At 50.6% G+C, this 9,647-nt stretch overlaps 1 non-coding gene and 1 pseudogene across 1 annotated transcript; both read right to left on the bottom strand.

Annotated features, from left to right (window-relative positions):
• Nucleotides 1-555: 555 nt before the first annotated feature.
• LOC121854906 lies at nt 556-719 on the bottom strand. The gene has a single exon (XR_006086663.1). It is a non-coding gene; the product is annotated as a 5.8S ribosomal RNA (ribosomal RNA).
• A 390-nt stretch (nt 720-1,109) lies between these two features.
• Nucleotides 1,110-2,949, bottom strand: LOC121854908 (annotated as a pseudogene).
• Nucleotides 2,950-9,647: the final 6,698 nt, after the last annotated feature.

Below are 9,647 nucleotides of genomic sequence, written 5' to 3'. Positions count from 1 at the left end.
AACGCCCACACCGCGTCTGACCGTGGGAGAGGGTGGAGGAGCGCGTGAGGAAGAGCACGGCGTCACCCAAGCATTCTCATCTCTGCCTGCACCACTACATGGTAGACTGCGGGCCCAGGCGCACTCATCAATTTAGGTTCCACTGCAATGCATGCCAAGCACTCTTTTCGAGGTGATAGACGAAATTCCGGCGGGGCTTACTTAAAAGATATCCGACCCGGTTTCGTTTCCTCTTCGTGGGATGGAGTGCCTCTTAGAACATGTGCAGCATCAGCCATGAGCGGCCGACGGCCATTCGTGTCTCTGTGGACAGCAGGCAAAAGAGCGCCGCCTCCAGTTATTTGCGAGGGCGACAACTGTCGCTTTGTTGTGGTTGAATGTGGGTGCGCCAAGTCCATGGACTTGCTAGTGATAGGCTTGCTTGTTTTTAAGGGCACGCCTCGCGCAAGGCGCGGGCGATTAAACCCCAAGGCGGAAGCTCGGTTCGGGTTACCCTCGTCTCGGGGAGACAGTCAGCAGGCACCGAACTCGCAGCAACCGATGGATGTATATTTCCGACCCTCGTAGAGGAGTGGCGGCGACAAGCTCATATGGCTGCCGCCGCCGCAATATGCGTTCAACTTGTCGATGTATCTGGTATTCTTGCGATTCACATACCGACACGCAGTTTGCTGCTGTCTTCATCGACCCACGAGCCGAGTGATCCCCCGTTAAGAGTTGTGTATTTGCCATTTGGTCTTTTTGCGACTAACCATCACAGGTCGAGTCTCGATGAAAGGGTTTGACAGATATAGCCCAAGTTTGTGGTTTGGGTTTGGCCGGACGGCTTGTTGTTGTTTTTTGACACTAGAATTTCACTCTTTTTGGGTCAAGAGGCTTATTCGCCGGTAGTAAGGAACGGACGGGCAGCTGTCCAAAGCCCTGTCCGTCCTCCTCCGGTCTTCGCGCTCTCGCCCGAGTGTGGTCCACCCACAGCGTGGTACCTATTTTTGGTGCGGGGGCCGGGATTGTCCTCTTTCGCTGCTGGAGTTGCCAGAGCAGAGCCCGAGACCGCCCAAATCAGGAGAGTAGTAGTAGTTTTAAGAGCGCCCCGTTCTCTTTCTCTCTGTTAATGATCCTTCCGCAGGTTCACCTACGGAAACCTTGTTACGACTTTTACTTCCTCTAAATGATCAAGTTTGGACATCTTTCCGCCAGCTCGAGGCGACGACCCCAGAAAACCCTCGCGGGCAACGGGGCCGACAATCCAAGAGCGCCAGTCCGAAGGCCTCACTAAATCATTCAATCGGTAGTAGCGACGGGCGGTGTGTACAAAGGGCAGGGACGTAGTCAGCGCAAGCTGATGACTTGCACTTACTGGGAATTCCTCGTTCATGGGAAACAATTGCAAGCCCCAATCCCCTATCAAGAAAGGCTTTGAACGGGTTACCCGCTCCTCTCGGAGGGAAAACTCGTTGATCCCTTCAGTGTAGCGTGCGGCCCAGAACATCTAAGGGCATCACAGACCTGTTATTGCTCAATCTCGTGCGGCTAGAATTGCCGCTTATCCCTCTAAGAAGAAGTTGCGAACTGGACACCATTTTCTGGAGATCCGTCGACTACTTAGTAGGCCAGAGTCTCGTTCGTTATCGGAATTAACCAGACAAATCGCTCCACCAACTAAGAACGGCCATGCACCACCACCCACCGAATCGAGAAAGAGCTCTCAATCTGTCAATCCTTCCGGTGTCTGGGCCTGGTGAGGTTTCCGTGTTGAGTCAAATTAAGCCGCAGGCTCCACTCCTGGTGGTGCCCTTCCGTCAATTCCTTTAAGTTTCAGCTTTGCAACCATACTTCCCCGGAACCCAAAGACTTTGGTTTCGGAAGCTGCCCGCCGGGTCATGGGAATAACGCCGGCGGATCGCTAGTTGGCATCGTTTATGGTTAGAACTAGGGCGGTATCTGATCGCCTTCGAACCTCTAACTTTCGTTCTTGATTAATGAAAACATCCTTGGCAAATGCTTTCGTAGTTCGTCTTGCGACGGTCCAAGAATTTCACCTCTAGCGTCGCAATACGAATGCCCCCCTGTTCCGATTAGTCATTACCTCTGGTTCCGAAAACAAAATAGAACCGAGGTCCTATTCCATTATTCCATGCATCACCATTCGGGCCATTCAAATAGCCTGCTCTGAGCACTCTAATTTTTCAAAGTAAACTCTCCACTCGGGACACTCGACAAAGAGCATCCCGCGAGCCGGCGGGCGGCTGTTCGGAGCGTGACAGTAAACACCGGCGGTGCACCGTCAGTCCGAACTGAGATCCAACTACGAGCTTTTTAACCGCAACAACTTTAATATACGCTATTGGAGCTGGAATTACCGCGGCTGCTGGCACCAGACTTGCCCTCAATGGATACTCGTTAAAGGATTTAAAGTGTACTCATTCCGATTGCGAGGCCTCGGATGAGACTCACATCGTTATTTTTCGTCACTACCTCCCCGTGCCGGGAGTGGGTAATTTGCGTGCCTGCTGCCTTCCTTAGATGTGGTAGCCGTTTCTCAGGCTCCCTCTCCGGAATCGAACCCTGATTCCCCGTTACCGTTATAGCCATTGTAGGCGCATAACCTACAATCGAAAGCTGATAAGGCAGACACTTGAAAGAAGCGGCGCCGGTGCGGAGACCGTGCGCTCAGCCCGAAGTTATTCAGATTCACCACAGGTGGGTTACGGACCGGGGCCCGACCAGTTTTGAACTAATAAAAGCGCTCTTCCCTTGCGGTCAGAGACCAATTGCATGTATTAGCTCTAGAATTGCCACAGTTATCCAAGTAAGTGGGTTTACAGATCCAATGAAACATAGCTGATTTAATGAGCCATTCGCGGTTTCGCCTTAAATCGGCTTGTACTTACACATGCATGGCTTAATCTTTGAGACAAGCATATGACTACTGGCAGGATCAACCAGGTAGCTGCTGCTGTTGGCGGCGCCTATCACTGCGGCCAAAATAGTGAGATTGAGAGAGAGGCAGAAGACATTGGGCGAGGGACCGCACGTTGGCCTTAGAGAAATAGCAAACCAGATGATCAGATCTAACTGCACCTTCTCTTGCTATCCTCGGCGCCGGCAGCGCCACCGTGTGTGCCAATCTCCTCCCTTATCCGCTCCTCTTTGCCCCAGCTCCAGCGAGGCAGCCGACATTGGGCGAGGGACCGCACGTTGGCGAATCTCCTCCCTTATCCGCTCCTCTTCTCTTTGCCCCAGCGAGGCAGAAGACATTGGGCGAGGGACCGCACGTTGGCCTTAGAGAAATAGCAAACCAGATGATCAGATCAAACTGCACCTTCTCTCGCTATCCTCGGCGCCGGCAGCGCCACCGTGTGTGCCAATCTCCTCCCTTATCCTCTCCTCTTCTCTTTGCCCCAGCGAGGCAGCCGACATTGGGCGAGGGACCGCACGTTGGCCTTAGAGAAATAGCAAACCAGATGATCAGATCAAACTGCACCTTCTCTTGCTATCCTCGGCGCCGGCAGCGCCACCGTGTGTGCCAATCTCCTCCCTTATCCGCTCCTCTCCTCTTTACCCAGCTCCAGCGAGGCAGCCGACATTGGGCGAGGGACCGCACGTTGGCCAATCTCCTCCCTTATCCGCTCCTCTTCTCTTCTCTTTGCCCCAGCGAGGCATAAGACATTGGGCGAGGGACCGCACATTGGCCCATCTCCTCCTCTCTCTCTTTCTCTTACTGTTTGTGGGGACGTGGGCTCATGAGCGCCATCGTCGCCCAATATTGGTTAGGTTGTGTATTTCACGGGTGGGAACCGCCATCATCGTTGTTAGGTGATGGGGTAACCCAACGTGTGCTTTGACGAGTTTTGGCTGCTAAACTCTCTTTTTAGTATACTCGGCTCCCAGACTGCGCCCTGGTCGTGTTGAACCCTGAGCGTTGTCTATGCACATTTAGGGTAGCCGTTTGCGCGCGGAATAGTGCAATGAATCTCGGTCAAGAGACGGTTAAGCGCTGCATTAGCCGGCACGGCGATTTGGGTATCAGCCAACGCAAGTCCGCTAAGTTGGGCAGACAGCAAGGCGAAGGGAGCCCACCTGACTGAAAGGCCGCAGCATATGCCGTGGACGAAACTAGTAGGGTGGCGACGTGTGCGCCGAGAGAGAGAGAGAGAGACGGAGTAAATAATGTCCAAACGGAAGAGAGACCTGGCAAGTGTAATTGATAGAGCGAGCCTACTCGCCATAAGCCCGCTCCACTGCCATTCCTCTGATCCAATGAGACTAAAATCTCTCTCCTTCTGCTCCAGCCATTGCAGGGCAGGGAAGCGACGGCAATTTTGGTTGTTGTTTTGAATGCCGCGCTTTGCTTCACAGAGGCGCTCCGCTGGGGGGCGGAAGATATTTCACACCGAATATGTGTGTGAAGGCACCCTCTCCCCTTAATATAGTGAAATAGTGCAATCCAGCATACAAGGTCGGACGATAGGACATTCACCGTACCGCACCTCGAGAGTGGATGTTGGGTAAGGTTAAAACCGGACTGTTCGCAGACAGCCGAATAACCCGGTTCCGGACTAATTGGTGGATGCAACATCATGATGATGCTGCTGCTGTCGCGGAAACCGCAGTGGCGACGTGAGAGAGTAATAATGTTCAATAGGGAGAGCGACCTGGCTAGTGTAATTGATAGATCTCGAGCCTACTCGCCATTAGCCCGCTCCACTGCCATTCCTCTGACCCAATGAGACTATTCTCTCTCTCGCTCTCCTTCTGCTCCAGCCATTGCAGGGCAGGGAGAGGAAATCGACGGCAATTTTGGTTGTTGTTTTTGAATGCCGCGTTTTGCTTAGCAGAGGCGCCGAAGCGCTCCGCTGGGGGGCGGAAGATATTTCACATCGAATATGTGTGTGAAGGCACCCTCTCCCCTTAATATAGTGAAATAGTGCAATCCAGCATACAAGAGCGGACGATAGGACAGTCACCGTACCGCACCTCGAGAGTGGAAGTTGTTTGATCGTTTGTTAGGCAAGGTTAAAACCTGACTGTTCGCGAACAGCCGAATAACCCGGTTCCGGACTTACAATAGACGCAACATCATGATGCTGCTGCTGTCGCGGAAACCGTGGGCGACGCGCGCCGAGAGTAATAATGTTCAATTGGGAGACAGACCTGGCTAGTGAAATTCATAGATCGCGCTCCACTGCCATTCCTCTGACCCCATGAGACTATTTTCTCTCTCTCTCTCTCTGCTGCTGCTGCTGCTCCAGCCATTGCAGGGCAGGGAAGGAAAGCGACGGCAACTTTGGTTGTTGTTTTTGAATGCCGCGCTTTGGCAGAGGCGCCGGCGCTCCGCTGGGGCGGAAGATATTCCACACCGAATAGGTGTGTGAAGGCACCTCTCCCCTTAATATAGTGAAATAGTGCAATCCAGCATACAAGAGCGGACGATAGGACAGTCACCGTACCGCACCTCGAGAGTGGAAGTTGTTTGATCGTTTGTTAGGCAAGGTTAAAACCCGACTGTTCGCGAACAGCCGAATAACCCGGTTCCGGACTTACAATAGACGCAACATCATGATGCTGCTGCTGTCGCGGAAACCGTGGTGGCGACGTGTGCGCCGAGAGAGTAATAATGTTCAATTGGGAGACAGACCTGGCTAGTGAAATTCATAGATCGCTCCACTGCCATTCCTCTGACCCCATGAGACTATTTTCTCTCTCTTCTTCTGCTGCTGCTGCTCCAGCCATTGCAGGGCAGGGAAGGAAAGCGACGGCAACTTTGGTTGTTGTTTTTGAATGCGCTTTCGCAGAGGCGCGGCGCTCCGCTGGGGGCGGAAGATATTCCACACCGAATAGGTGTGTGAAGGCACCTCTCCCTTAATATAGTGAAATAGTGCAATCCAGCATACAAGAGCGGACGATAGGACAGTCACCGTACCGCACCTCGAGAGTGGAAGTTGTTTGATCGTTTGTTAGGCAAGGTTAAAACCCGACTGTTCGCGAACAGCCGAATAACCCGGTTCCGGACTTACAATAGACGCAAACATCATGATGCTGCTGCTGTCGCGGAAACCGTGGTGGCGACGTGTGCGCCGAGAGTAATAATGTTCAATTGGGAGACAGACCTGGCTAGTGAAATTCATAGATCGCTCCACTGCCATTCCTCTGACCCCATGAGACTATTTTTCTCTCTCTTCTTCTGCTGCTGCTCCAGCCATTGCAGGGCAGGGAAGGAAAGCGACGGCAATTTTGGTTGTTGTTTTGAATGCGCGCTTTGCCAGAGGCGCGGCGCTCCGCTGGGGCGGAAGATATTTCACACCGAATATGTGTGCGAAGGCACCTCTCCCTTAATATAGTGAAATAGTGCAATCGAACATAAGGGCGGACGTTTTCATCACCGTCTCCCACTCGGTGTGTGTGCAGATTCTCGGATCATTTTGTAAAGTATGCTCGACCCCGATTGACTTTGACGGTCTCCCATTCGGGTGTGCAAGTTTCTGTAGTATGCTATTAAATCGACCCCGATTGACTTTGACTGTCTCCCATTCGGTGTGCAAGTTTCTGTAGTATGCTATCAAATCGACCCCGATTGAACGGTCTCCCATTCGGGTGTGCAAGTTTCTGTAGTATGCTATTAAATCGACCCCGATTGACTTTGACGGTCTCCCATTCGGGTGTGCAAGTTTCTGTAGTATGCTATTAAATCGACCCCGATTGACTTTCACTGTCTCCCATTCGGTGTGCAAGTTTCTGTAGTATGCTATTAAATCGACGATTGGTCTCCCATTGGTGTGCAAGTTTCTGTAGTATGCTATCAAATCGACCCCGATTGACTTTGACGGTCTCCCATTCGGTGTGCAAGTTTCTGTAGTATGCTATCAAATCGACCCCGATTGACTTTGACGGTCTCCCATTCGGGTGTGCAAGTTTCTGTAGTATGCTATTAAATCGACCCCGATTGACTTTGACTGTCTCCCATTCGGGTGTGCAAGTTCTCTGTAGTATGCTATCAAATCGACCCCGATTGACTTTGACGGTCTCCCATTCGGTGTGCAAGTTCTCTGTAGTATGCTATCAAATCGACCCCGATTCACTTTGACGGTCTCCCATGCGGGTGTGGAACTTCTCTGGTATGTTGTATAATATGACCGAGGTGCCCTACCCTTACTATAGTGAAATAGTGCCATCCAGTGTACAAGGGCGGACGCTTTCATCACCGTCTCCCACTCGGTGTGTGCACATTCTCGGATCATTTTGTATAGTATATTAAATCGACCCTCGATTGACTTGACGGTCTCCCATTGGTGTGCAAGTTTCTGTAGTATGCTATTAAATCGACCCCGATTGACTTGAATGTGCCTCGACCCCGATTGACGTCTCCCATTGTGCAAGTTTCTGTAGTATGCTATCAAATCGACCCCGATTGACTTTGACGGTCTCCCATTCGGTGTGCAAGTTTCTGTAGTATGCTATTAAATCGACCCCCGATTGACTTTGACGGTCTCCCATTCGGGTGTGCAAGTTTCTGTAGTATGCTATTAAATCGACCCCGATTGACTTTGACTCTCCCATTCGGGTGTGCAAGTTTCTGTAGTATGCTATCAAATCGACCCCGATTGACTTTGACGGTCTCCCATTCGGGTGTGCAAGTTTCTGTAGTATGCTATTAAATCGACCCCGATTGACTTTGACGGTCTCCCATTCGGGTGTGCAAGTTTCTGTAGTATGCTATTAAATCGACCCCGATTGACTTTGACTGTCTCCCATTCGGTGTGCAAGTTTCTGTAGTATGCTATCAAATCGACCCCGATTGACTTTGACGGTGGTGTGCAAGTTTCTGTAGTATGCTATTAAATCGACCCCGATTGACTTTGACGGTCTCCCATTCGGTGTGCAAGTTTCTGTAGTATGCTATTAAATCGACCCCGATTGACTTTGACTGTCTCCCATTCGGGTGTGCAAGTTTCTGTAGTGCTATCAAATCGACCCCGATTGACTTTGAATTGTGCAAGTTTCTGTAGTATGCTATTAAATCGACCCCGATTGACTTTGACGGTCTCCCACCTATTAAATCGGTTTGACTGTCTCCCATTCAAGTTTCTGTAGTATGCTATTAAATCGACCCCGATTGACTTTCACTGTCTCCCATTCGGGTGTGCAAGTTTCTGTAGTATGCTATCAAATCGACCCCGATTGACTTTGACGGTCTCCCATTGTGCAAGTTTCTGTAGTATGCTATTAAATCGACCCCGATTGACTTTGGGTCTCCCATTCGGTGTGCAAGTTTCTGTGGTATGCTATCAAATCGATCCCCGATTGACTTTGACGGTCTCCCATTCGGTGTGCAAGTTTCTGTAGTATGCTATCAAATCGACCCCCGATTGACTTTGACGGTCTCCCATTCGGGTGTGCAAGTTTCTGTAGTATGCTATTAAATCGACCCCCGATTGACTTTGACTGTCTCCCATTCGGGGGTGCAAGTTTCTGTGGTATGCTGTCAAATCGACCCCCCATTGATTACGGATTTGCCCCCATTCGGGTGTGTAAGTTTCTGTAGTATGCTATTAAATCGACCCCGATTGACTTTTGGACGGTCTCCCATTCGGTGTGCTTCTCTGTAGTATGCTATTAAATCGACCCCGATTGATCTCACTGTCTCCCATTCGGTGTGCAAGTTTGTAGTATGCTATTAAATCGACTTCGATTGACTTCATCGTCTCCCATTCGTGTGCAAGTTTCTGTAGTATGCTACTTCCAAATCGACCCCCGATTGACTTGACGGTCTCCCATTCTGGGTGTGCAAGTTTTCTGTAGTATGCTATCAAATCGACCCCCGATTGACTTTGACGGTCTCCCATTCGGGTGTGCAAGTTTCTGTAGTATGCTATTAAATCCGACCCCGATTGACTTTTGACTGTCTCCCATTCGGGTGTGCAAGTTCTCTGTAGTATGCTATCAAATCGACCCCCGATTGACTTTGACGGTCTCCCATTCGGGTGTGCAAGTTCTCTGTAGTATGCTATCAAATCGACCCCCGATTCACTTTGACGGTCTCCCATGCGGGTGTGGAACTTCTCTGGTATGTTGTATAATATGACCGAGGTGCCCCTACCCCTTACTATAGTGAAATAGTGCCATCCAGTGTACAAGGGCGGACGCTTTCATCACCGTCTCCCACTCGGTGTGTGCACATTCTCGGATCATTTTGTATAGTATGCTATTAAATCGACCCTCGATTGACTCTGACGGTCTCCCATTCGGGTGTGCAAGTTTCTGTAGTATGCTATTAAATCGACCCCCGATTGACTTTGACTGGCTCTCATTCGGGTGTGCAAGTTTCGTAGTATGTTGATCGACCCCTCGATTGACTTTTTGGATTTGTCTCCCCATTCGGGTGCAAGTTTCTGTAGTATGTTATCAAATCGACCCCCATTGACTTTGACGGCCTTCCATTCGGGTGCAAGTTTCTGTAGTATGCTATTAAATCGACCCCTCGATTGACTTTGACGGTCTCCCATTCGGGTGTGTGTTTCTGTAGTATGCTATTAAATCGACCCCGATTGACTTTGACGCCCCATTCGGGTGTGCAAGTTTCTGTAGTATGCTATCAACCGACCCCTGATTGACTTTTGACGGCTTCCCATTCGGGTGTGCAAGTTTCT

The sequence above is a fragment of the Homarus americanus genome, unplaced genomic scaffold (assembly GCF_018991925.1).
Source record: "Homarus americanus isolate GMGI-L3 unplaced genomic scaffold, GMGI_Hamer_2.0 scaffold10730, whole genome shotgun sequence".
Taxonomy (NCBI): Eukaryota; Metazoa; Arthropoda; class Malacostraca; order Decapoda; family Nephropidae; genus Homarus; species Homarus americanus.
The sequence above is the reverse complement of the archived record's forward strand: the minus strand, read 5'-3'. Positions and strand labels throughout refer to the sequence as shown.